At 43.5% G+C, this 26959-nt stretch overlaps 1 pseudogene; it reads right to left on the bottom strand.

Annotated features, from left to right (window-relative positions):
* LOC102172153 overlaps positions 1–26511 on the bottom strand; it is a 54154-nt pseudogene extending 27643 nt beyond the window's left edge.

Raw genomic sequence — 26959 nt, 5'->3', positions numbered from 1 at the left:
TGTCGCTGAGCACAGGCTCTAAGGTGTGCGGGCTTCAGCAGCTGTGCCGTGCGGGGTTAGTTGCTCTGAGGCATGTGGGATCTTAGTTCCTAAACCAGGGATTGAACCCAGTGTTCAATCAGGCAGATTCTTAACCACTGGACCACCCAGGAAGTCCTATCTTTCCTATCTTAGTAAAGGGCATCACCATTCATCCAACTGCTCAAAAGGAAAAAAACTAGGAGTCATCCTTGATTCCTTTCTTTACTTCATCTCTCATATTCAAACCAGTGTGTTGATGGGATGATCCCAATGGCTTCCCAAAGGTCCTTTTGCTTTTACTCTCTCTCCTTCTACCAAACATACAAAAATGATTTTTTTTAAATTGGGCTTTGTCACAACTCTGTTTTAAATCTTCTAGTGACACAAATACACCACTCCAAGAATCACCGTCTCTGCAAGGCATTTCCCCACCACCTCTTCAAACGACGCTTGGCTGCTCCAGCCACCTTCCATCACATGATCACGTTATTCTCTTTATCATACTCCTGTCAGTGTTATTTTATTTATTCTCTTGTTAATTGTGTGTTGTTTGTACCCTCAAGCCCCTCCCCTCTGAACATAAAGATAGGGTAGTTTGAGTTTTGTGTTTAGGGAGTATCACAATGTCTCCAAGCTTGATGCTTGGGAGATAGTTGGTTTTCAAGAGACAGTTGCTGAAGGAGTGAAAACCTTTCAAAAAAAAAGCCCTATACATAAAAACAGAGTTTAGAGCAAAGTCACTCTCATTGAATGGGAGGAGCTGGGGGAGGGACTGAGTGGTGATGGTGGTTTTACTTACTTGGCCCTATTCCAGCTGCTCCCGAGGCTACTGGAAGAACAGAGTGAAAATCAGGAGCCATGTGGGGAGGGAAGGGGCTGTCAAGTGGAAACTGTCTTGGTCAGCAATTTTAAAAGGAGTTTTAAAACCCTGCTGAAATAAATCAGCAAAAAAGAGTAGCACTTAACTCCAGTGTTTATTCACGGCTCCAAACATTACTTGCAAAATACCTTTCTCTCATGGATAGCGCAGCCTCAAATAATAAAAAGCAAACCTCCCAACTCCCTTTGGTGTAGCCAAAACATCTTTGGTAGCTAGTTCTACGTGAGCAGAATTGCTTCCAGCAGCCAGCAGCCCGCAGCCCATCACTAATCCTTAACCAATCAGAAGACAGTCTCCAAAAATTGTTAGTCAGTCAACAGCATTGGGAGGGCAATGTTATAAGCATGGTACTGTCTTCTGGGATCAAGTTAATTTATTTTATCATTGACATTGTCAACAATTTACCACCTAAGAAGTTCTCTGGTTGAGAAAATTGCATGTAGTAAATTTCTTATCTGAACATTAACAAGGAGATTATATAATGAATTAAAAATAAGATGTATAATTTTAAGAAAAGTTAGTTTCTCCTATCAACTAAAATAACATTTTAAAACATATTGATTTGTACATAACATTACATTTCCCAAGGTATTTATGTCTTCACCTTACCTTAAATAAAGGTATGATATTCCGATATTCTCAAGGGAATATGTCTCCTTTGAGAAAAACTTCTACACTCAGCTAAGCCATGATGGCATGAATCCTGGACAGATGGCTAGTCTCCCTCACAAACCCCAAAGCTCTAATCAATTTCTGCCTTAATGAAAGAACTAATGACTTTAGATTGTAGACCTCCTGGTTGCTCTGGAGAAACCGACATTTAGGAGGAGAAATAAAAGATTTTTAAGGTACTTCATGGTTTTTAATTTATGTAAAAACTTCATTTAAAAATTATGTTCACAGAAACAGACTCACAGAGAAAAAGTTAGTGGTTACCTGGAATAGAGTCGGGGCGGGGGCAAGATAGGGGTAGGGTACTAAGAGGTACAAACTACTCTGCATAAAATAAATGAACTACAGGATATATACTACAGTGCAGGGAATATAGCCAGTATTTTATAAAAACTTTAAATGGAGTACAACATACAAACTTTTTGAATCACTATATTGTACATCTGAAACTAATACAATATTATAAATCAACTCTACTTCAGTTTTAAAATTATGTTTAAATAGAAAGCCCAGAGATAAATCCACACACATATGGACACCTTATCTTTGACAAAGGAGGCAAGAATATACAATGGAGTAAAGACAATCTCTTTAACAAGTGGTGCTGGGAAAACTGGTCAACCACTTATAAAAGAATGAAACTAGATCACTTTCTAACACCCCACACAAAAATAAACTCAAAATGGATTAAAGATCTAAATGTAAGATCAGAAACTATAAAACTCCTAGAGGAGAACATAGGCAAAACACTCTCAGACATAAATCACAGCAGGATCCTCTATGATCCACCTCCCAGAATTCTGGAAATAAAAGCAAAAATAAACAAATGGGATCTAATTAAAATTAAAAGCTTCTGCACAACAAAGGAAAATATAAGCAAGGTGAAAAGACAGCCTTCTGAATGGGAGAAAATAATAGCAAATGAAGCAACTGACAAACAACTAATCTCAAAAATATACAAGCAACTTATGCACCTCAATTCCAGAAAAATAAACGACCCAATCAAAAAATGGGCCAAAGAACTAAATAGACATTTCTCCAAAGAAGACATACGGATGGCTAAGAAACACATGAAAAGATGCTCAACATCACTCATTATTAGAGAAATGCAAATCAAAACCACAATGAGGTACCACTTCACACCAGTCAGAATGGCTGCGATCCAAAAATCTGCAAGCAATAAATGCTGGAGAGGGTGTGGAGAAAAGGGAACCCTCCTACACTGTTGGTGGGAATGCAAACTAGTACAGCCACTATGGAGAACAGTGTGGAGATTCCTTAAAAAATTGCAAATAGAACTACCTTATGACCCAGCAATCCCACTTCTGGGCATACACACGGAGGAAACCAGAATTGAAAGAGACACATGTACCCCAATGTTCATCGCAGCACTGTTTATAATAGCCAGGACATGGAAACAACCTAGATGTCCATCAGCAGATGAATGGATAAGAAAGCTGTGGTACATATACACAATGGAGTATTACTCAGCCGTTAAAAAGAATTCATTTGAATCAGTTCTGATGAGATGGATGAAACTGGAGCCGATTATACAGAGTGAAGTAAGCCAGAAAGAAAAACACCAATACAGTATACTAACACATATATATGTGTTGCAACCCTGTATGCAAGACAGGAAAAAAGACACAGATGTGTATAACGGACTTTTGGACTCAGAGGGAGAGGGAGAGGGTGGGATGATTTGGGAGAATGGCATTCTAACATGTATACTATCATGTAAGAATTGAATCGCCAGTCTATGTCTGACGCAGGATACAGCATGCTTGGGGCTGGTGCATGGGGATGACCCAGAGAGATGTTATGGGGAGGGAGGTGGGAGGGGGGTTCATGTTTGGGAATGCATGTAAGAATTAAAGGTTTTAAAATTTAAAAAATAAAAAAATAAAAATAAATAAATAAATACAAAAAAATAAAAATAAAAAATAAAAAAAATAAAATTATGTTTATATCCAAATGACATTTTTACTTATGTACTGTAAATGCAAGAATAAGCAGGTATTGGAAAATGGACTCGTGTCTTGTAAGCACAGGCACAATACAAACACTAATTTGTTGACAGTTGAAAGTAAGGAAAGAGAAGGAAGGGAGAAAAGGGTAAACCCTCGGTATTAGGACTTTTCAGGACAAGATTCAGGAAAAGCCATCTCAAACAGGCGTTTAATCCTTAAAGAGGCATTTATTGGCTCTCAGAACGGAAACACCCAAGAGCAGAGCTGGGCCCAAGCACAGCTGGAACTGGGGGCACAAAGCTATCACCGGTTTAGGTCTTCGACGTCTCTCAGCTTTTCTTGCACCGTGGCGACCTAAGGATGTTGGGTTTCGCTCGGCAGAGCGAGGGCAGCTTCCAGCGGGCACTGTTGACACCACTGGCTGCGTGAGTGGAAAAGAGCACGTGCTTCCCCCTCACCCGGGCCTGAGAAAGGGTCAGAGGATCCGATTGGCTTTCCCTAAGCCTATCGCTGCATCCCGGGGAGCAGTCCCTGTTAGAGAGGACTGGGAAGAGGTGGGAGACCCCCAGCCCCAAGCAAGTCAAAGTTAGAGGACCAGGACTCAGCCCGCGGGGCGGCTTGGGGGCTGGAGGTGGGTGGAGGGGGCGGGTGCAGCTATTGCCAGCTGGAGCAAGGCTGTGTGAACTTGATTCTTCCGTGGGTAAGTTTCTTCACCTGCACCTCATGTCCTCATGGAGAAAAATTCCCATTTCATAGTGTTGAAAGGATCACATAAGATAACGTTTAAGCAAAGCGATTCAAAGCATTTTGAAGACGAATTATTTTCTCTCCATACAGTTTGTTAATTTTCATTTTAACTTTTAAATGTGATTTTTAAAGGTCACTTTCCATGTACCGTTATAACAAATAATTGGCTTTATATTCCCCAGGTTGTACAATATATCCTCGCCCCTATCTTAAACCCAATAGTCTGTACCGCCCCCTCCTCCCTCGCCGCTATATTGCCCCTGTCCCCCTCCCCATTGTCTGGTAACCGCGTTTGTCGTCTACATCTGTAAGTTTGCTTCTTTTTCGTTATATTCACATATAAGTCATTCTTAATCTGTTTGGAGTTCCGGCTTTGCACAGGCAGCCATGACCATCGTCACCAGTAGGTGGCAGTCGTGTGCTGGAAGGTAATGAACTGGTTTTTTAGGGAAAAAGAACTGGCTGAAATGCTGATTAGCAGTTGGAGGACTCACAGTGGGGACTGTGAATCCAATTGCTGCTGCCCTGAAACCAGCCGTTATGACCTTGATCAAGGTCTGCATTGCTCTCTGGCCTGGATCAACTCGAATGAAATTTGGAGGCTGATTCTGCATTTGGCTTTAAACATTTTTGTTTGTTTCTGTAAAGAGTAAATCTTATATTTCACAGTAATAATCTCAGAAGCCAAAAACTGCTCAACAGTCTTGGTTGTTAGTATATACTGTCTAAAAATATGATGGTGTGAAGCATAATCCATTCACTTATTGCCAAGTCTTTGCTACCTCGGGAGGCCTAAAACAGTTCATGTAATTCTGTAAGGTAACTAATGGGCCCGCAGAGATGCTCTCGAGTTATACCCAGCTCGGAAAATCCACCTAGGAGGCCTGCGATTCAGAAACCTCGCTATTAAAAAAAAGTCACACTGAGCGGGCTTCAAAAGTATTTTCCAGTCATGTAATTATGCTTTAATGGCAGGTTCTTAAAATGACTTGGGAAAGAAGAAGGAGTTCAGAAAATTTCAGGTCTGAAATTTGTTAGAAGTATCTGGGGCAGCAGGAGAAATCGGGAAATGGTGACATTTAATTGGGCTTAAGAACGAAAATGACAACCCTCCACTTTTGCTTGAATCAAACCTTATAACAAGGTTGAAATAAGATGATCTGATAAAAATGAGCATTTATCTGATATATATATTGGAGGAGGATATTGCATTTTTAACACAGACCGTTTTTTTACTACAAGGAGTTATGTGCTGGGTCCATGTTAGTATAAAAATCCTTGCAAAAGGGAGACCCAATTGAAATTCTAAGAGTGTTCACACATTTCTGCATTCCATGGAGATGTGGAACAGCCTCTACTGAACACTTGACCTTTATTTCTCTGCATGCTTCTTTTTCAGGATAAAGCCTCTTGAATTCTTAAACCTGGCGGGTGAGGGTGACGATTTGTTGATGAGGTGTGGATCAGACGTGTTCTCAGGTTTCCTCCGTTCTTTATGAAACCAGACTGTGCTTTGCAGTGCCTTATACAAGGGGAGAGAGAATTAACTAAGGTATCATTAACCAAAATTTCAGAAATGAAGACCTGATTGAAATGGAAAGGTGTTTATTTGGGTTTTTTTAGGACTGTATCCCAGAAGACACAGATTCAAAAAGCAGGACCTTCCTTGGTGGTCCAGTGGATAAGACTCTATGCTCCAATGCAGCGTGCCCAGGGTTCAATCGCCAATCCGGAAACTAGTTCCCACATGCCACAACTAAGATTTCACATGCTGCAACTAAGACCTGTAAATAAAAAGGTCAAAAAAGTAAGTAAAATAAATTAATAAACATTTTTTAAGCGATTCGAGACACGTTTGGGTTGTGTTCTGCTGAACTACACCATGGAGTAGGGGAGGCTTATACTACAAGGTTATGGTTACATGAGTTGTTTATCAAGAATTATCATTGGAGGTGGCAAGAAGTAAGGGTGCTTGTTAGTTAGGGATTTGTTGGAGTCTGAAATTATTTACAAGGGGAGATCTTGAGACCGTAAGGTTACAGTTTGGCAGGTTTTGTTCTGACTATGGTTGCTGGTATCCTTGGGTCTGGTTTAATTCAAAGAAAGTGCAAGTTCCCATTCGTTGCAGAGACGTGTCTGACCAAGTCCTTAATGGCCACCTGACTCCAGTTTTGTCTGCCTGAACTGAGGTCACTCCGTTGTCATTGCAGTTTGTCATCAGTATTTATTTTGTTTGTTGCTATAGAAGTATCTGAAAGAATGAGAGTTGCTTTGTGTTAACCTCTCCATTTTTCCTCCCCCCACTTAAATGAGAGGCTAGGACTTGACAGTCTCTTGCTTCTGGGTACTTATTGCGAGGTGGAACAGAAAGCCCAAGTTACTTTCTGGACCCATGAGGGCTTAAGACACAGCATGCTGGGCCCCATTCCCAGGGTTTCTGATTCAACAAGTCTGGAGTGGAGTCCAGGAATTGGCATTTCTAACCATAAGCCTCCCTTGGGTATTAGATGCTGTAGGCCAGGACCACATGTTGAGAGCTACTGTGTTCAGGTAGCCTCTCTCCCCTGCAGCCCACTATCTTTCTGAAGCCTGAAACTTGAGTTTCTTTAGAGTATAGTGCTAGGGAGCTGACTGTGGCTCAGATCATGAACTCCTTATTGCCAAATTCAGACTTAAATTGAAGAAAGTAGGGAAAACCACTAGACCATTCAGGTATGACCTAAATCAAATCCCTTATGATTATACAGTGGAAGTGAGAAATAGATTTAAGGGATTAGATCCAATAGACAGAGAACCTGAAGAACTATGGAAAGAGGTTCGTGACATTGTACAGGAGGCAGGGATCAAGACCATTCTCAAGAAAAAGAAATGCAAAAAGGCAAAATGGCTGTCTGAGGAGGCCGGACAAATAGCTGAGAAAAGAAGAGAAGCTAAAGGGAAAGGAGAAAAGGAAAGATATACCCATCTGAATGCAGAGTTACAAAGAATAGCAAGGAGTGATAAGAAAGCCTTTCTCAGCGATCAATGCAAAGAAATAAAGGAAAACAACAGAATGGGAAAGACCAGAGATCTCACAGGAATTTTATGCAAAGATGGGCACAATAAAGGACAGAAATGGTAGGGACCTAACAGAAGAAGAAGATATTAAGAAGAGGTGGCAAGAGTACACAGAAGAACTGCACAAAGAAGATCTTTATGACCCAGATAACCACGATGGTGTGATCACTCACCTAGAGCCAGACATCCTGGAATTTGAAGTCAAGTGGGCCTTAGGAAGCATCACTATGAACAAAGCTAGTGGAGGTGATGGAATTCCAGTTGAGCTATCTCAAATCCTAAAAGCTGATGCTGTGAAAGTGCTGCACTCAATATGCCAGCAAATTTGGAACACTCAGCAATGACCACAGGACTGGAAAAGGTCAGTTTTCATTCCAATCCCAAAGAAAGGCAATGCCAAAAAGGTTCAAACTACCACAGTATTGCACTCATCTCACATGCTAGCAAAGTAAAATGCTCAAAATTCTCCAAGCCAGGCTTCCATAGTACTTGAACCATGAACTTTCAGATGTTCAAGCTGGTTTTAGAAAAGGCAGAGGAACCAGAGATCAAATTGCCAACATCCACTGGATCATGGGAAAAGCAAGAGAGTTCCAGAAAAACATCTACTTCTGCTTTATTGACTATGCCAAAGCCTTTGACTATGTGGATCACAATAAACTGTGGAAAATTCTGAAAGAGATGGGAATACCAGACCACCTGACCTACCTCTTAAGAAATCTGTATGCAGGTCAGGAAGCAACAGTTAGAACTAGACATGGAACAACAGACTGGTTCCAAATAGGAAAAGCAGTATGTCAAGGCTGTACATTGTCACTCTGCTTATTTAACTTATATACAGAGTACATCATGAGAAATGCTGGGCTGGATGAAGCACAAGCTGGAATCAAGATTTCTGGGAGAAACACCAATAACCTCAGATATGCCAATGACACCACCCTTATGGCAGAAAGTGAAGAAGAACTAAAGAGCCTCTTGATGAAAGTGAAAGAGGAGAATGAAAAAGTTGGCTTAAAACTCAACATTCAGAAAACGAAGATCATGGCATCCAGTCCCATCACTTCATGGCAAATAGATGGGGAAACAGTGAAAACAGTGAGGGACTTTATATTTTGGGGGGCTCCAAAATCCCTGCAGATGGTGACTGCAGCCATGAAATTTAAAGACACTTACTCCTTGGAAGAAAAGCTATGACCAACCTAGACAGCATATTAAAAAACAGAGACATTACTTTGCTGACAAAGGTCCATCTAGTCAAAGCTATGGGTTTTCCAGTAGTCATGTATGGATGTGAGAGTTGGACTGTAAAGGCTGAGCGCCGAAGAATTGCTGCTTTTGAACTGTGGTGTTGGAAAAAACTCTTGAGAGTCCCTTGGACTGCAAGGAAATCTACCCAGTCAATCCTAAAGGAAATCAGTCCTGAATATTCATTGAAAAGACTGATGCTGAAGCTGAAACTCCAATACTTTGGCCACCTGATGTGAAGAACTGACTCATTGGAAAAGACCCTGATATTGCGAAGGATTGAAAGCAGGAGGAGAAGGGGACGACCGAGGATGAGATGGTTGGATGGCATCACCAACTCAATGGACATGAGTATAAGTAGGCTCCAGGAGTTAGTGATGGGAAGCCTGGCATGCTGCAGTCCATGGGGTCACAGAGTCAGACACGACTGAGTGACTGAAGTGAATAGTGCTAGGGAGTGTGCATGTATGTGAAGGTGTCTGTTGAGAAAACATGGAACCTCTTGGAACTGAGGGACAGAACATTCTCAAAGCTCAGGAAAAACATGAAGGTCTACAGATCCTGAACCCCTTGAGGATCAGTGCCATTTCCTTAGCCTTGCTCCAGGACTGGCCTGAGCTCAATGAGGATGGGGCTTGATGGGAAGCTCCTTTGTCCAGAACCAGGTGAGCCAATTTCCTGGATAAACCTTGGACAGTGATGATCCAGAGAACCCATTACACACTGAGAAACTTTATTGTCTGGGCACCAAATAACCCTGGGAGAAAGAGGACACACAGCTGAATTTCTTAACCAGTTTGTCACCAAGCCCAAGCTCATACTGCTCCCCTCACAGCTGGCCAGTACATCAAGAGGCACAGTGTTGGGACAAAGAATAGCAACTTTATTGGGAAAGCCAGCAGACTGAGAATACGGTGGACTAGTGTCCCAAGGAACCACTTGAGTCAGAATTCACACTTCTTTTATACCAAAGGGGAGAGGGGATGGTTTATTGTTGCAGAGTTCTTGATCCTGGAATCCTTCGTTCTTGCAGCTGTCCATGTAGGTCTGGTCACAATGTTCCTATAAACCTCCAACAAGACAAACATTGTTCTCTGCTCTGCAACTTTTCTTCTCTGTATGCATGGGAAAAAGTTACACCTTTCTATCATGTATATATCAGGATATAGGCAGCATACTTTTACAGAAGGTGCAGAGTCAGCATGACCAAGCACAGGCAACAGCGCATAAGGGTCAGAGCTAAAGGAGTAGATCCAATCGGAAGACAGGTTTGTTCTGCTCTTACAAATTCGGTGGTATAGGGAATGGCAGTCAGAGCTAACTTGATTTGTAGAGAGCAATTAGCTATTTCTTACTTACCCAACTTTGAGTCAATGTCACACCCAGTACACAAATTTCTGACTTATGACACATAATCCACTTTAGTATTTGAAACCCCAAAGTAAGTTTTGCCCCTGCCAAGCTCTGGATCCACTTGGGAAGAAATAAGGCAGGTTGGGACCTGGGACCCTTTGCTGCAGTGCTTGCTCCTGGACAAACCTCTCCTCCAGCAACAAAATACAGAGAAACTACATGGGACTAAAAACAAGCGTGTGCACGTGCAGTTAGAGCAGATTATGGACAAAAGGTACCAAAAGACCAAAAAACTCACCTGCCATTTCTGAAGAGCTGGGAGCAAAAACAGGGTGTTGGGAGCAAAAGCAGGGTACTGAGCGTGCCCCCTGCACACACGGCCAGCAGAGGAGTGGGCAAAACACCTGTTACCTCTCTGGCCCGACTCCTGGACTTATCCCGACCCTGACCCCATATAAGAAACAAGCTTGTCCCCCTTGGGGAGCAAGCTAGCAAGGGAACTTGTTGTTTGATCTCACTCTCCTCTGCAGGGGTCACAATAAAGCCTTGACTGGGCTCTAGTCAATTTATTTTGATCCAGGGAGGCCAAGAACCCTGGTCTGTATCTGGAGGAGCTGGGCTTCTTTCAACACAGCTGTGCAAATCTTGCCCTGCCCAACACTGGGAGCTGAAATCCAGTCAGGCTGTGGAAAAGCAGATGACTTTTCCTAATTTTCTAAAGTGCACACACAATTTTCTGCATATTCCATCATGAATATGTCAGGCGAGTGTATTCTTCTAGGATCTTGTCTCGTCACAACAATGATTCGGAGCTACGGACATTAAAGCCCTTGGTGCCTCACAGCTCTCGGGTCTTGAACAAACCGTGTCATAGCTCTTAGACAAATCAGTGTTATAGCTCTATTTTATTTAGAAGATAGCAGGAGAATGCATCCGCGAAGAAGAGAAGAGAGTGGAGGAGTGTGCGCGTGGGAGGGGGGTGGGTAGAGAGAAAGAGAAAGAGGGAAGGCACGCGGCAGAGAGAGCCAGCGCGCTTGGCTCCTCCTTTTGTATGTTTTCTCCCCGCTGGGCCTGCCCTCTGCAAATTGGGCTCAGCCAGGAGTGCTGTTCTACCCGAAGTCCTCACTCCGGTCCTCGGACCTTTCTTTGACCTTCCTTTGTTCTGTTTTTGTGGGCTTTTCCTTTCCTTGTCTTTTAGCCCCGCCATTTGGCTCCTTTTCCCTATTCTAGCTACCTAACAAATATATTACACTTGAGGCATTTTCCTGTTGACTTTCACATGGGTTCTACCTTTCACCACCTCAACAAATAGCCCTGTGCATTTCTCCTCCTAATTTAGATATTTTCAAGTTAGATATTTAGAAATGGAATTACTCAACTACCTGACATTTTCACTTGACTTTTCTCACAGAAATTCTGCCAATTAGAGACGCATGTGATATTAGAAGCAGTTTGGTTTTAAAAAAAAATGCAAAGGCTTCTGAGAGTGTTCGGACCTCACCCATGAGTACAGATCAGCCCATACAGGTTGCTTTTCTTTAATTTCTACTTGAAAAAATTTTTTTCTAGTTGAGATATACTGTCCTGAGCAAATGAAAGAAAAATTAGAGGGGAATGAGTGGAGAATTACTAAAATAGGTCCATTTGGAGTAGGGATTAGGGCGCAATGCCTAGTGACTTCAATTACACAAAGGCACTGCTTTCCTAACGGTTAACACAGGGGCGTAAGAAGTTAAAAACTTTTGAGGATTAGCTTGTATCTCAAAATTATAGGCTAGTCCGTTTCCATTTCCCACTAAGAAAGAGGAAAAAACACCCACACTGTTTCCCTTGGAACCCAGTGCTCAGGTAATGTGAGTTAAGTCTCAGTATAAATTAAAAAGACTTTGGGGGTCACATGGCAATTTAAATATCTTTGCAATATTGTATCTATGGAGAAGGCAATGGCACCCCACTCCAATACTCTTGCCTGGAAAATCCCATGGGCGGAGGAGCCTGGTAGGCTGCAATCCATAGAGAATGGATTTCTCTTTCCAACCAGTTGATTTCAGTGTATGCTTTTGGTACCTGACCACTTAATAGGAAGGTAAATTATGTGGTTATAAAGCTCAGTCTTGAAGGACTCTGGCTTTTGGACTTCAGTAAGTACAACTAAAATAGTTGAACCAGGAAGAAACCATGCTCCAAAGTCTCTAAGAGAGGTTTCAAATGTATTTACTGCAGTTCTTGTGCTGGTGTGGTTTGTGGTCATTTTAAAAGCTAGGCTTTTAATGAACTTATTTGCAAAACAGTATTAGACTCACAGACACAGAAAACAAACTTACGTTTATCAAAGGGGGTGGGGGGATAAATTACGTTCAGCGTTTACATGTACACGCTACTGTATATAAAAGAGGTAAATATCAAGGACCTGCTGTATAGCACAGGGGACTGTACTCAATCTGTTGTAATAACCTAAACGGGAAAATAACCTGAAATCATATACATACATATATAACTGAATCCCTTTCGCTGTACACCTGAAACGAACATAACATTGTAAAGTAGCTATACTTATAAAATAAATAAAAGCTAGGCTGTAACACCATGATGTATGCTGTCTTCTTTCCCCTGTAAAACAAGGTGAACCTGCAGGGCAGCTCTGTGGAAAATGGCTTAAGAAACACAGCCATTCCGGGACCCCTCTGGAGCGGCGGGAGGGGCTTGCACCGTCAGCTGCAGGAAACTGTTAAATTCCTGACCTGGTTTTTGAAGATATTCAAGGAGAAAGCAGGGCCACTCATACCCCGTCTAGCCCAGCTACTGTTCCTTTTATCATTTCAAGTTAGCCACATTTGTTTGAGCAGCAGGTAAAGCGCCTTTCAGAAGACTGTCATCTCCAAGGGAAGTCATCTGTTTTACATTAATTGTCCATTAGTCTCCAAGCCTCCATCCATTAAAATCCTCAGCCGCTCATTGCAGATATTGTGCCTGAGTCCTGCTGTCAGCTTTCAATGCAGAGCTGTTTTTTTCCGCGTCTGACTTAATTGCTGTAAGTGCCTTTTCCTTTGAGAGACCTTGGAGCTCACCAATTAATGCCAACTTTCCTTCCTTTCTAGGTTGAACAGATAAACCTCAGTGAGGACAGTTGGGCTGCTATTTACTCTAATTTGTTAGCTACGTTTCTGCCTTAAGCCCACAACTGGTATTTTTACATCTGTACTGCTCCGTTTCCCTGATTACTTATGCATATGTTTTGAATGGACTTCGTTTTCTAGAGCAAAAATGGTCCATATACTTACAATCCATCCATGCTATTGTGATAAGGGGTGTAAATTCTGTTTTCTCCTGACTACTTTAAACATGTAATTTTTTAATGCACTCTGAAGAACAGCTTGGATGTAACTGACATCGTTGATGGAAAAATTAAGCTTTCATCCTTTCAAATTGCAACTCAAGAGGCAGCACACAATAATTTAATTACTGAAGCTGCCTTATTATAACTGACTCACCTACCTTTAGCCTCATGGCTGCTGTTTTGAAAAAACATATTTAAAAGGAGGAAGAGCAGAAATCATGAGATGACCAATTTTAAAGCAGCTTTTAGAAATTTTTTGATAGGAATGGAGGGAAATGAGAGTATGCGAGACAGAAAAATAGATTATCTTTAACATACAAAAATACTAGAAAAGCAAGTTTTGATTTATCTTTTAAAAATCATATCATATTCCCTCTTATTATTGCATTTTATACATTTAATTAACATTTAAAATAGCCAACCCATCAATATAAGTTCCTTTCAAGATATCGTGGTACTCTACCTACGAATTCAGATTCTAAGTAATGACTCTTGTCATTAATCGATTTTATTGCAGGCTTTTTGGGGGCCTTCCATTATCCATGCCTGGAATCCCACGGACAGAGAAGCCTGGCGGGCTACAGACCATAGCGTGGCAAAGAGTTGGTTGGATACGACTGAGCACACACAGGTTTTTTAAAACTTTATCAGGATTTTGTTGTCGTTCAGCTGCTAAGTCAAATCCGATGCTTTGCCACCCCGTGAACTGCAGCACACCAGGCCTCCCTGTCCCTCACTATCTCAGGATTTAATTTCATCTTATAATTGGATTTGCTAATAAACATTCCTGTTAATATCTGGTAAATACTCGTGTATTGAGTTGCCGTACTTTATTTACACGATACCAGAAAGAAGAAAGAAGAAGAGGAGCAAGATGGGGAAGGGGAAAGAGACAGGGGGCCGGAGAGGAGTAGAGTGGAGAGAAAGAGGTAAATGCATCCAGACTGATGTAAATTACAAGAGTTAATGAAAATCAAAGATGCGTTTTCTACTCCTAGAAGACTGTTGAAAAAAATATCTGCTTTTGCCCTCAGCGAACCATTTAGCATAAAAATAAGCAACCACCTGGGAAGCATCTCAAACAAGTAAAATCTGCCTGGGAGGCCCTCCACCTTCCTTGCAAGGGGCCTAACCTGGTAGCAATCCCTCCCACAAGCTATCCTCTCTGCTAATCCATCTGAGGTGATGGGGAGGGGCAAGCCTGTATCACATCTCAGATAGCCTTGGTTAGTACTACGGTATCAGCTAAGCGAGCTACTGAGGCTGAGGATTTTGACCTTTTCAGAGGGTTCTCACTCAGTCAACATTTCTGAAAGCAGACTGGTATACACAGCCTGGTGAGCAGAGTTATATCTTTCTAAATCAAGATCTTTGTTTTCTTCCTGGGTTACCTCCTCTGATTCATTCTACAAGTTTTTTTTCTATATCATGGGTACAAAGGATGGCCACATTCATCCATCTTTACAGAGGGAACTCTTTCAGTTCAGTTCAGTCGCTCAGTCGTGTCCAACTGTTTGCGACCCCATGGACTGCAGTACACCAGGCCTCCCTGTCTATCACCAACTCCCGGAGTTCACTCAGACTCACGGCCATTGAGTCGCTGATGCCATCCAACCATCTCATCCTCTGTTTTCCCCTTCTCCTCACATCTTCCGTCTTTTCCAGCATCAGAGTCTTTTCAAATGAGTCAGCTCTTTGCATCAGGTGGCCAAAGTATTGGAGTTTCAGCTTTAACATCAGTCCTACCAATCAACACCCAGGACTGATCTCCGTTAGGATGGACTGATTGGATCTCCTTGCAGTCCAAGGGACTCTCAAGAGTCTTCTCCAACACCACAGTTCAAAAGCATCAATTCCTTGGCACTCAGCTTTCTTTATAGTCCAACTCTCACATCCATACAGGACCACTGGAAAAACCATAGCCTTGACTAGACAGAACTTTGTTGGCAAAGTAATGTCTCTGCTTTTTAATATGCTATCTAGGTTGGTCGTAACTTTTCTTCCAAGAAGTAAGTGTCTTTTTTTTTCATGGCTGCCGTCACCATCTGCAGTGATTGTGGAGCCCCCCAAAATAAATTCTGTCACTGTTTCCACTGTTTCCCCATCTATTTGCCATGAAGTATGGGACTGGATGTCATGGTCTTAGTTTTCTGAATGTTGAGTAAATCTCAACAAATCACAAGCTAGTCATTTCTAGGAGATTCCCTCCATAAGCCCTCTCCTCTATAGGTGATCCTTGAAAAATCCTGTCAACTTTTCCCTCAATTTTTCATGAATAAAGTTTAGGAAAATGCCAAAAACACAATCTAACAGATTCAAAAATGTATTTATCAGGGATTAAAAAAACCTCACACACATCCCTTTGCCCTTCAGAATCATGCTTCTTAATGCTACTTAGCTTTTACAGTATGGTTTGTATTAGCCAATGGTGATTAGATTAGAGATGCCAAATCCACCAACTCAGCTAGTAGCTTTGTACCTCCTACAATTCTGTGTCATCATCTGTTACATCATATTCTTTGTTACTGTTTCATTTGCCCAGGAATGTGATGGTTCTGTGTTTCTGAACTTCCACCTTAGTGTTCTGATTGAAAGTCTGGAATGTTGTTCACCCATGTGGGATCTTGCTGGAAAGGATATTCTTCCCCAGGTCTTTGCCTGAGGGTTCAGTCATGCCTTTGTGTTAACTCTCAGGTGTCTTTGTATCAAAATTTTTCTTATTATGTTTGAATCTGTTCCCCACCCATGGCAGACACACCATAGGGTGATTATCTGAGTCACGCCCGTAATTCCCTCACCATGCAGTGTGGGTAGATCCTCTGATCTGCTTCTAGTCAATAGAACATGGCAAAGATGCGGGATATCACTCCTGTGAGTGTCTTATTTTATGTGTTAAAGGTGAAGGGATTTTACAGGTACAATTAAGGTCACTAATCAGTTGACTTTAAACAAGAGAGAATTTATCCAGGGTGGGCCTGACATAATCAGGTGGGCCCTTTACAAGGGTCTCCAGGCCTTCCCTGAAGTTACAGACTTAAAGCAGCAGAGACAGTCTTCTCTGCACTGCATGCTTTGAAGAAGCAAGTTGCCGTGAATTCTACAGCCACAAGGAAATTAATTCTGCCCTTCACCTGAAGGAGCTTTGAAGTGAATCGCTCTCTAGGTGAGTCTCCAGATGGTTAATGCAGTCCAGGCAACACCTGATTTCATCCTTTGGGAGGCCCTGAGCAGAGAACCCAGTTACACCCATCCCAGATTCCTAACCCAGGACGTGTGAGACAGCAAATGAGTGTTGTTTTAGGTTGCAAAGTGGGAGGTAATTTGTTGTGCAGCAACAGGAAACTAAGACCCACCCTTACAATAAAGACGCTGTACTGTTTCTATTACCCAGCATCCCTCACATCACTCCTTACACAGGTAAACCTTAATCCATGGACTACATACACGGTCATGTAGCGCTTTGTACTCGAGTCACACCCCAGGTTGCACAGATGGCTTATACACAACCTTCGTGTTTCCTGTGTGCTTTGCTGCCAGATAACCTGGAAACAGATCTGGTGCCCATCATGGGGGATAGTTCCTTCAAGTTCCTGGATACATGTGGTCCCTTTGCTCTCTTTACATCAGCAGCTCTGGAACATTTTGGTCTCATGGCTCCTTTTTATCCAAAATTATTTAAGACCCCCATAAGATTTTGCTTATGTGGTAATGTTTATCATCTACTGCATTTGAAATTAAAATGGAGTGATTTTTATTTTTATTTGCAACTTTTAATTTTGTATTGGGTTATAGCTGAGTAACAATGTTGTGATAGTTTCAGGTGAACAGAGAAGGGACTTGGCCATACATATATACGTATCCATTCTCCCCCAAACTCCCTTCCCATCCAGGCTGCCACATAACATTGAGCAGAGTTCCATGTGCCAGTCAGTAGGTCCTTGTTGCTTACCCATTTTAAATATAGCAGTTTGTACATGCCCATCCCAAACTCCCTAACTATCCCTTCCCCCCATCCTTCCCCCTGGCAGTGAACCATAAGTTCATTCTCTATGTTTGTGAGTCTCTTTCTGGTTTATAAGTTCATTTGTATTATATCTGCTGCTGCTGCTGCTGCTAAGTCGCTTCAGTTGTGTCCGACTTTGTGCGACCCCATAGACGGCAGCCCACCAGGCTCCGCCGTCCCTGGGACTCTCCAGGCAAGAACACTGGAGTGGGTTGCCATTTCCTTCTCCAATGCATGAAAGTGAAAATTGAAAGTGAAGTCGCTCAGTCATATCCGACTCTTAGCGACCCCGTGGACTGCAGCCCACCAGGCTCCTCCATCCATATATAAAGATATCATATGATATTTCTCCTTCTCTGACTTATTTCACTCAGTATGACAATCTCTAGGTCCATCCATGTGGCTGAAATAATGCCATTTGCAGCAACATGGAGTGATTTTTAAGCACGAGAACACTCGAGCTCACATTCATTACATTAGCCATCAGAACAATGGTGTCGTCCGTCACCACGAAGCTTCTGGAAAACCCCACTGTTCTCTTGTGAGAAAATGAAAGTAAATAACTAAATAGCATAGCAGTGTTATTATACATGGACCTGCAGACCTACAAGGGTCTTGTGGACCCCATAGAGTCCTAGACCACACTATAAGAACCATTGCTTTATATTTTCAGTTTTTATCTTTGTTCTGTTTTACAGAGTATCATGTTTTTTTCCCCAACTTTATTGATAAAGAGTTGATATATATCACATCAAATTACATTGTTGTAAGCAAACTCAGGAAAAGGAAATGGCAACCCACCCCAGTGTTCTTGCCTGGAGAATCCCAGGGACAGAAGAGCCTGGTGGGCTGCCGTCTATAGGGTTGCACAGAGTTGGACATGACTGAAGCGACTTAGCAGCAGCAGCAGCAAGCAAACTCAAATAAGCCTATAAACTAAATGAGGTAAACATTTAAAAAAAAACACACACACACACACACAAGAACCCAGCTATATGATGGTGCTGGTTATTTCTTCCTTGCCCCCTGAATACCCGTCAGTGCTTCTCTGCTCAGTTCTGTGGCCTGGAGGCTGACCTCCACAAGCAGCGTCACCAGCTCCCAACGCTCCATCTTCCAGGGCAGACCAATGGGAGACGCCAGGGGGAATGCGAGGATGGGGAGGGCGAGCCTGAAGTCACGCAGTTACCCCCTTCCCTGCCACATCGCTGGTCATCGGCAGCCCCTCGCCCCTGGCTCTAGCCCTTAGTTAGGCTCCAGTAACAAAGTGCCTTCTTTTTTCCCTTTGGGGCCTGGGAGGCAGAGTTCTCACTAGGCCTGTTGGCTTCCCTAATCCTTTCCACATTCCATTCACTGTTTTAATCTCTTTTGATTATTCTGTTTCCTCAGGGATCCTGGCTCTAGGGTGACTTGAAACAATTCCCTCAAGCTTAAGTTTATCTCACTGTAAAATGAAGGGTCTCAGCAACATTTCCCAAAGAGGTTTCTGCACATCTGTCTCACCATATTTTAAGTTGTATTCTGTGATCAAATACATCTGGAAAACACAGAATATCAGTTCAGCTCAGTCCAGTTACTCAGTCGTCTCTGACTGTTTGCGACCCCATGGACTGCAGCAAGCCGGGCCTCCCTGTCCATCACCAACTCCCAGAGTTTACTCAGACTCATGGCCATTGAGTCGCTGATGCCATCCAATCATCTCATCCTCTGTCATCCCCTTCTCCTCCCGCCTTCAATCCTTTTCAGCATAGGGGTCTTTTCCAAGGAGTCAATTCTTCGAAAAACGTGGCCAAAGTATTGGAGTTTCAGCTTCAGCACCAGTCCTTCCAATGAATACTCGGGACTGATTTCCTTTAGGATTGACTGGTTTGATCTCCTTGCTATCCGAGGGACTCTCAAGGATCCTCTCCAACACCACAGTTCAAAAGCATCAATTCTTCGCCGCTCAGCTTTCTTTATAGTCCAACTCTCACATCCATACACGAGTACTGGAAAGCCCATAGCTTTGACTAGACGGATCTTTGTTGGCAAAGAAATGTCTCTGCTTTTTAATATGCTGTCTAGGTTGGTCATAGCTTTTCTTCCAAGGAGCAAGCATCTTTTAGTTTCACGGCTGCTGTTTTTGTTTGGAAGACACAGAACATAATGAACCACACTTTACGGCACCATATCAAAAGCTCTGGGAGGTCGTGAAGTCACAAGCCTGTTTAGCCACTATTTCCCCAACATCACCATGGAGCCACTGGTTCTGCATAACACCTGGTAACACCTAGTGACCTCTGGACTAGGTCGTCTCTGGGTCTGTCTCATTCTAAGGAGAGCTCTCTGAATGCGTATTAGTAACAGTGGGAATATTTGCTAGTTCTCTGTCCTGAAACCAGAAACACTGCCCCCGCTGCTGCTCATTTTACCCCAAGCACGTTACTGGTGCCAACCTGGCCCCAGCCTCACCCTCAAAGGCTCAGGAAAGAGCCCGCGGTGACAGGCTCCCTCCCTTTCCACTCCTCCTTGTCCGCCCCCGTGCGCCCTGGATCGGGTGATACCAGCGGGAAACAGGAGACCAAGGCCAGCTCGTGGGAGGTTCCTGAAGATGGACTTCTGTGTCTGTGCCCTCAGTTCCAGACTGAGCTGCTCTTCTGAACATGACATTGACGTGGTAAAGAAAGCCGACCCTCATTAAAATCGGGACTGGAAGCCGGATGCCAGAGATAGCTGAATACAAATTTGGATGCAAAACAGCGGCACCTGAGCACAGTTGAGGGTGGTGATGCGAAATGAGGTGTGAATCCTCCAGGAACCCCCTGAAGGCCAGCAGTTGCTATGAACAACATGGGCTCCTGGCAAGTTTTAGGGTCCCTCTTGGCTTCCCTTGACAATTAGTAGCTCCCCTCATTGACGGATCTCCAGAAAAGCCAACAGACACCCTCTCCTACTCTTATTGCCAAGGCCTATAGATGGCATCAGCCCATCCCCCTCCAATGGCGCTAACGTGAGGATCCATTCCCAATTCTGGGGTTAAATTCTGACTGAACAGAACCAATTTGTACGTCTCATTTTCTTTCCAAGGACATGTTTCAGAGTGGGCTTATGACTCCCTTCTGGCCAGTGGGACAAATAAGAGGGGTAAGGTATTGAAGGGGCTTTAGGGAAAGTGTCCTTGTTTACAAGAATATGAACATCAGGCTCTGCGTTCCCTTCCTACCACTCAATGTTGTTTCATTTTTGGGTGTCAATGCACCTATCTTGCTTCCCCGAGGAGAAGAGTTTGAAATTACAACTGATGCTGAGCACGGCAGAGCAGAGTCTGGAAGGACCTGGGACAGGTGGCATCACTGAGCTTCTGGACGTGCAAACATTCCCTTCTGTGAAGTTTAAGCCAGTTTGAGCTGATGTTTTCTGTCTTATGGAACGGAAATCTTTCTGACAAGTGCTCCTTTTAATGGAACCACTTATGGCCATTATTTTCGTCCTCGAATTCTTCCCGGGAATTCCCCCATGAATGTTCGGGAGGCAGCAGAAAATGAAGCCCTGCATTTCTGCGTCCACTGACCTGCCTCCTCCGATGCCCAGATATACCATGCCAGTGATGGCGCTGTCCCTGCAGGACGGCATGTCAGAGCAGCTCAGGGATGTAGTCCCTGAGGACAGCACTTGTCTGGGAAGGCCATCCATGGAGGGTTTCCCCATAGAGATTTTGAAAAGAAAAATGCTTGGGTGAATGCCTTGCTTCCAGCAGATTCCCAGATGGAGTCTTTCCTGGACACCTTGCTTTAGTTACTGCGTTGACACATACAGTTGCATGTACGCGTGGTTGTCGTTTTGTCTCTTCTTTAGAACTATTGGGAGGTAGGACTTTACCTTTGACTTGTGTCCTTGGTATGTAAGACACTGTACTGTAAGTCATCCTCTTTCAAGAAAGACTCTCATTAAGGGGTACGCACGTGCTAAGTCACTTCAGTCGTGTCTTACTCTGCAACCCTTTGGACTGTAGCCTGCCAGGTGCCTCTGTCCATGGGATTCCCCAGGCATGAATACTGGAGTGTGCTTCTGTGCCCTCCTCCAGGGGATCTTCCCCACCCAGGGGTCAAACCTGCAACTCCTACATCTGCCTATGTTGGCAGGTGGGTTCTTTATCACTAGCACCAGCTGGGAAGCCCTTTCTCACTAATAGCCCTCCCCACTTGTAACATAAGGAAAGAGCAGAATGATATAATGAATCCTTTGCCCCTATATCAATCAGGATTCAATCAGAAAATGGAAACCTTTCCAGGTTTTCCAATTAGAGTTGCTATAGGAACTTAAGCTTACTCACAATTAAATGACGGGGTAAGTAAAGGTCAGAAGGTTGCACTGGGGACATCCGACAGGGCAGGGCAGAGTCTCAAGAGGAACTGGGGTTCCCCTGGTGAGTGTTCCCCAGGATCTAAGCCATTGTCTGCAGCTGGCACTGAGAAACACTGACTTCATTTTCTTTACTGCCTTGGACATCTCATGGGGTTACCTCCCACCAGTCAGATCCAACCTGGAACCAGGTGGGGAAGGAAATTCTAGGGTAAGAGTTTCCTGAATTTCTTTTGAGACACAGGGAAGAACGGGTGTGAAGTAGAAAGTAGACAGGCTCCTGGACTGAGCAGCTGGAGTTTGTTGAGTGGAGTAAATTGGAGTTTGTTTTCCCTCGACACTTCAAGGGAAAAATTAATGGCAGGAGTGGAGAGTATCTGAGCTCTGCTGAAATAAAAAGATAAGAAAACCATATTTTTCATTCTTGAGGTCAAAGAGATGTCCCCAGCTACACATGTGCAGAAAGGCTCCTTGGGGGTGAAAAAGAAAGGAGGAGAGAGAGCGCTAACACATAATAAGCTCTGTCCTTCTCCCAAGGGGTCCCCACCCCCGCCCCCGCTGGAGTCCACTTGGCTTGAAGATGCTAATGTGTATCAGGAAGGGCCCTGGTCAGGTTAGACATAATGAAATGAAACAAAGCAAGATGACTGGCCAGAAGGAGAGACCCAGAAAAACTGCCCCCATGTAAATGATTTAAATCTCCTCTCTGGTACAATTCTCACTAAGGAGGGCACCTGCACTCTTCTCTGGGTGTGTATTTCTGCTTTGCTTCTGCTCTAAATAAACTGCTTCTTCTTTCTCTTTGCACATACTGTGCTTCCAATAAACTCTGCCTGCTTTACAATATCTTGTGGAATTCTTTCTCCAAAGAAGACAAGGGTCGAGGTCCTCTTACCTGTAGACATCAGATGTTTGCATCACAATGAAGGTGAGTTGTCCACACATCACTCGGCAACACTCCCTCCATACCTCAGATGAATAGAAAAGAAAATCAAAACAAAAGCAAAGAACAAGTGAGAAACAACTGTCTTTAAATTATGCCTTGCATAAGATCACTCTGGTAAAAAAAACACATTCATTATGCAGTTAACTGGGGCTTCCCTGGTGGCTCAGCTGGTAAAGAATCTGTCTGCAGTGCAGGAGACCTGGGTTTGATCCCTGGGTTGGGAAGATCCTCTGGAGAAGGGCATGGCTACCCACTCCAGTATTCCTGCTTGGAGAATTCCACGGGCTGAGAAGCCTGGCAGGCTACAATCCATGGGGTTACAAAGAATCAGACAAGACTGAGCGACTAACACATGCGCTTATGCAGTTGATTGGTGGTGTGTGTGCTCAGTCATGTCGCACTCTTTGCAGCCCCATGGACTGTAGACTGCAAGGCCCCTCTGTCCATGGAATTTCCCAGGCAAGAATACTGAAGCGGGTTGCCATTTCCTACTCCAAGTTAATTGGTGGGGGGTTTTTTTTGCTATTAAATTATTTCTTGCTCAAAACTCACTCAGGCACCTGGGAGCCAGATATAGTAGCAGTGATGTCACCAGTACTTTCTTTAGAAACTTGAAATTTGGAGCAGCTTTCTAAAATCTGCAGCTCTAAAAACCCATACAGTTCATGAAACAATTTCCCCTCGGCTGGCAGTAGCCTCAAGTCACAGTAAAGTGACAGAAATGATTTCCACCAAGAACTTAGCAAACTTTCTCCTCTTGTTTCAAGAGGGAAGAAATAGCATTGGAGGGAAGTGGCAATGTTTCTAGGTTTCCACACACATCCACACCTACAGTTTTCCCCTCGTTGATCCTCCTGTTTAGACTAATGGGTTTTCTTCAGGAGCCTGGGATGAAGGGAGAAAGAAAAAGTAATTGACCAGAAGGTAAATTTAGCAAAACAAAATCATTGTATTAATGGACCAAAGACTCTGGTGTTTCTAGGGGGAAGCCCCAGGCTTTGGTTAAGAATAGAGGCCCAGTTACAGACCAAGCCTTCCAGAGAGAAATCTGTAGTCCCTTTAGTTCAGGGATTCTAGAAGCTTCCTAGGTTTTGCATTTCCTGCAGCAAACACACCAACACAAAAAAAGCATCAGAAAGTCAGAGGCCCAGAGATGCAAATTCAGGTACATCCTAAAGGTCATGATTTGCTGGAAGCTTTGGCAAAACTGGGAGGAGGACCAAGTGAGTACTTATGGAAATTAAGTTTGGGGTGAACTATTCATATTTTCCCTACCCCACCCACACATTAGCCGAGCATTGAAAAAGGACCATCCTCATATGTATGTGGTCCAGAAAGTGTTAGGCTGAGTAAAGAAGGCCCAACATATGATCCTAAAGGTAAACAACTGTCACTGCCCAGCAGCTAGTCCTCCACAGAGTTGGAGCCCTGGTTCTCAGGGCCTGATTATTGCAGATTGGGAAGCAAGAAGGCCCCTGTTCCCATCCATTCTTCCCTCTCTGGCAGGCGCCCCTTCCACCAGCAACTCCAGCACAGGCTGGTTGGGGTCCACTCCTCAGGGATGTTTCCTTTAGCCTGAAAGAAAAATTCCAAAGAATGAACGGTAGACATGGAGAACAGACCCTTCACATCGATGATGACATTCCATCCTGCACCTTCAGTGTCTTGTGGAGTGGATCTTGGGCAGTGAAGAGCTGGATGAAAAATGTTGACTGATGGCTGGGACACAGCAGTTAAGAAGTGCTTCATTTTCTCTTGAGGGTCTATTTAGGAAAATTTATCATACGAAATACTGGAATGACTTAGATTGTTTCAGAATAGGAGCAGGCTCTACCACAGCCTCCAATTCAATCAAATCCATTTAAGAAACTGACATTCGAGTGAAGGTTACTCTGAAACAATCCAGTCCCATCAGCCTCATAAAGACCCTTGCATTATCATCAACTAATATAGCTTTTTTAGTCTAAATGGTGGCCATGTGGCCATTTGGGGGGTGAAGTGTGCTATTTCCTGTGAAGAGCAAACAAATGACTCCTAGCCATAAAAAGCCATTTCTACCCTTTTGGGAGGTAGAGAGGGTCATGTGACTTCCCTCAGAAAGAAGTCTAACACTTTTAACATTTTCAAAATGTAGGTGATAAAACAGATGGATTGCATTCACTGTCTTCCTTAATTTACTTTATTGGATTATTTGTTTGGTGCTTAAACTTCAGCTGCTGCTGCTGCTAAGTCACATCAGTCGTGTCCGACTCTGTGCGGCCCCATAGACGGCAGCCCACCAGGCTCCTCGGTCCCTGCGATTCTCCAGGCAAGAACACTGGAGTGGGTTGCCATTAAACTTCAGAGGCAAGTCTAAATTCATTGAAGGGTCTACAGCTTCTGAAATAATTTTAGAGCATTTTAAATTGTTTGCTTTGTTCCAATACATAAAATAACTGTTATCTTAGACATAGTTGCCTTTTCAGAGGTCTATACAGATTTCACAGAAGGGGTGGGGTAGGGGAACAAGAGGACAGAGAATTGAGCAATGAGATTTAAATCTTAAATCCCCAGGGCTTCCCTGGTAGCCCAGTGGTTAAGAATCTGTCGGCTAGTGCAGGAGACACAGGTTCAATCCCTGATCTGGGAAGATCCCACATGCCTGGGAGCGACTAAGCCAGTGCACCACAGCCACTGAGTCCTCTCTCTGGAGTCCAGGAGCCACAACTACTGAAGGCCTAGCACCCTAGAGCCCAGGCTCTGCAGCAAGAGAGGCCTCCTCAATGAGAAACCCGTGCACCACAACTACACAACTAGAGAGTAGTCCCCACTGGCTGCAACTAGAGAAAAGCCTGAGAAGCAAAAAAAAAAAAAAAAAAAAGACCCAGCACAGCCAAAAATAAATAAATGAATTAAAAAAAAATTTAAGTCTTAAATCCCCATCTCCATCCTTGTGTAGGCAAAGAAAATGAGTTTATTATGTGTTGCTGCAAAACGTTCATCTATGAGCCTCGAGGGGATCACAGGTGTCCCCGTGTTCAGGAGCCATCCGTCACTGAGCAATGGACTCTATCCAAATTGACAAACAAGAAGTTCAAACGTTGGTGTGACCTGGTCTCTGAAACTCCTGTTGTCAGTGTAAAATTCATTGCCCAATGATGGGGGTGGAATGGGAAGCTGTTGTTGGTTGGTTAATAAAAATTCCAAGTACATCACGTAAGCTGAAGCTCCTGAGCCAGGACATACTGTTCTTTTCAGAGCCAAGAGGATGAGGAAGAGGAAGACAAAACTCTCAGCGTGGGGCATTGTTCTCCTCAGAGCCAGTCTCCCAGACTTGTCTCGTCTGCCTCGGCACCGACATTCTTATACAATGGTAATGTTTCACTCCCTTCCCACATTCCGCCCACAGCCTCACCAGCCACTCAGTTACCAGGTCTTCCTGGCTCTTGTCTCAGCTTGACCCTGCTTCATGCAGCCTAGCCTTACCTGCTCAGTGTTCAAAGAATGTTGTCGGCCGTATCAATAAACAAAGCATGTTGCAGCCACTGGGCCATCAGCAGAGCGGCCACCCACCACGGTGCACCCTGTGGAGAACTCAGGATGGAGAAAAACAGAGTCCTGGCCCTAGGTAGCCCATCAAAGGAATAATTTCATTAAGCCCAGAGTCTTGCATCTTCCCATACACAGAAAAGCATCAAATCAATTAACCTGAGATGTCTTTTTTTTTCTTTGATTAATAGTAATCTTTTGATGTTCAACCACCTGGTTTTATTCCCCTCTCTTTCCCAAGTTCCTATTTATCCTGGCTCTGCCCTTACCTCTTTGGGACAGTTCCTCAGAGCTATCTGAGAGCCTGGCTCCTGGGCTTAAGTCCTCAGTATGTCTGTCAAATAAAACACAGTTCTCAAATTTTAGGGTGTGCATTTTTTCGGTGGGCACTAACAATTTCAGTGGCTCCATATCGCCCTGAATACCTTGTATGGTTGTATACATATATTGTTTGTAATATTTGATGTTATATTTGACATATACCAAGTGTGATTTATGAATATGATATTTAACCTCTCCACAATGACTTTGAAAACCTCCAATAGGAGACCTCATTCTATACTGCTAATCACTGGGTACTGTTTTTCAGGATTAAATCGTGTTTATCTTCAGTCGCATCTCTTATATGCCTCTTTTTACTCTATTTCACAGCCAGTGAATGAATCAAGCCAGATGACTTGAGGTCCAAACAGGACTTCTGCTCCTTGTATATAATTTTGCCCTTGCTGGCATCTCTGCCTGGTGTATGTCGTCACCATCAAGCTGAAATACACCTACTTCTCTTTCACAACATAGCTCAGAAATCACCTCTTTTAAGTGTTTCTATGAGCCCTCCAGCTTCAGGAGCTGGTTGCTTTTT

This window comes from Capra hircus, chromosome 9 (genome assembly GCF_001704415.2).
Source record: "Capra hircus breed San Clemente chromosome 9, ASM170441v1, whole genome shotgun sequence".
Classification (NCBI taxonomy): domain Eukaryota; kingdom Metazoa; phylum Chordata; class Mammalia; order Artiodactyla; family Bovidae; genus Capra; species Capra hircus.
The sequence above is the reverse complement of the archived record's forward strand: the minus strand, read 5'-3'. Positions and strand labels throughout refer to the sequence as shown.